Raw genomic sequence first — 2,060 nt, 5'->3', positions numbered from 1 at the left:
TCCACGTAGTCACGGACCATTACTCGCTCTGCTGGCTTGCGAACCTCAAGGACCCGTCAGGACGCCTCGCTCGATGGAGCCTCCGGCTATAAAAGTTCAACATGACTGTAGTTTACAAGTCGGGACGCAAGCACAGCGACGCTGATTGCCTGTCCAGGGCCCCTGTCGAAACACCTCCCGGCAGCAGCGACGACGACGACGAGTGCTTCCTAGGGGCAGTGAACACCGATGACATGGCACGACGTCAACGAGACGATCCGGAGCTGCGCGCCTTAATGGAGCACCTGGAAGGGCGCGTGAGTACCGTGCCCCGTGTGTTCTCACGAGCCCTGCCAACCTTCGCCATTCGACAAGGTGTACTCTACAAAGAGAACTTCGGGGACAACAGCTCGCAGTGGCTGCTGGTAATCCCGACCGACCTTCGAGAAGAGATCTTTCAAGCATGTCACGACGACCCGACGTCCGGACACCTTGGATACAGCAGGACATTGGCCCGTATTCGTGAAAAGTATTACTGGCCCAAGCTCCCCAAAACCGTCCACCACTACACCCGATCCAGCCACGAGTGTCAGCGACGCAAGAAACCGCCGACGAAGCCGGCAGGTCTCCTGCAGCCAATTCCTCCGCCAACTGCACCGTTCCAGCAGATCGGAATGGATCTACTTGGTCCTTTTCCCCGTCGACCCTGGGAAACCGTTGGATAATCGTCGCCACAGATTATCTCACGCGGTACGCAGAAACGAAAGCCCTTCCTTCGGGGACTGCGGTTGAAGTCGCCAAGTTTTTCCTCGATTTCATTGTCCTCCGGCACGGCGCTCCCGAAGTTCTGATTACAGATTGCGGATCGTCGTTCATGGCACAGCTGACCCAAGAAATTCTCCGGCTCAGTCACACCTGCCACCGTCGTACCACCGCATACCACCCGCAGACCAACGGGCTGACGGAGCGACTCAACAAGACAATCGCCGACATGATCTCTATGTACGTCGACGTTGAGCACAAGACGTGGGACGAGGTGTTGCCCTACGTCACGTTTGCCTACAATACGGCGGTTCAGGAGACCACTGGATTGACCCTTTTCCAGCTGGTACATGGTCGGAAGGTAACGACCATGCTGGACGCAATGCTGCCCCATGAGCCATCTGACAATGAGAGTGACGACGCCCAGGCGGTTGCTCAACGCGCCGAAGAAGTCCGCCAGCTCGCCCGACTCATGATTCAAGACCAGCAACGCGTCGACGCGGGCCGCTACAACCTTCGTCGCAGGGACGTTCACTTCCAGCCCGGAGACAGGGTGTGGGTGTGGACGCCCATCCGTCGCCGCGGCCTCAGTGAGAAACTGCTGAAACGGTACTTTGGACCATACAAGGTACTTCGTCGCCTCGGCGAGCTGAACTATGAGGTGATGCCCGACGGAACACGAACATTGTCACGCCGCCCACCACGACCTGAGGTCGTCCACGTCGTGCAACTGAAGCCTTATTACGCTCGATAGGACTGTGGATCTTATGTGTTCCAAATGACCCTTTAGTTTAACGTTCTGTTTTATTTCCTTCGTTTTGTTTTTGGGTTGCATCGGGACGATGCACTTTTTAAAGGGGGGAGTAATGCCGCGCGCGCAGCTGGCCAAGTAGGCAGCGCGCGCGTGGCCTAACGGTTATCGCGCTTGCCGCCCACGCAGAAGGCCAGGGTTCGATTCCCGGCCGCGACTGCACATTTTTGTTGACAGTGTAATTTGATGTTCTAGTGAATTCGAGAACCGTCTTGCTGATTCGAGGTTAGAATGTTCTACACACCGAACCTTCTACGCCGAACGATCCAGAGACCCACGAGGGTACATAAGGGATTCCGCAAGGCGAGCGGAGTCAGTTTCGCCCCAGCGCTCGACTCTACTGTCTCGCCGACTTCGACGCCCGCGACGCTCTGTTATTATCTTTTGTACCCTTTTATTTTTGGCACAAGTTCGCCACATTAAACGTTTATTTCTTCCTCTTTATTTCCTGTTTCTTTGGTCACCACCTGTGACAATATCTCAATGCGCGTATGCGGGCTAATCAACT

The sequence above is a fragment of the Ixodes scapularis genome, unplaced genomic scaffold (genome assembly GCF_016920785.2).
Source record: "Ixodes scapularis isolate PalLabHiFi unplaced genomic scaffold, ASM1692078v2 PGA_scaffold1__304_contigs__length_218370807, whole genome shotgun sequence".
Classification (NCBI taxonomy): Eukaryota; Metazoa; Arthropoda; class Arachnida; order Ixodida; family Ixodidae; genus Ixodes; species Ixodes scapularis.
This window is presented reverse-complemented; position numbering follows the sequence as displayed.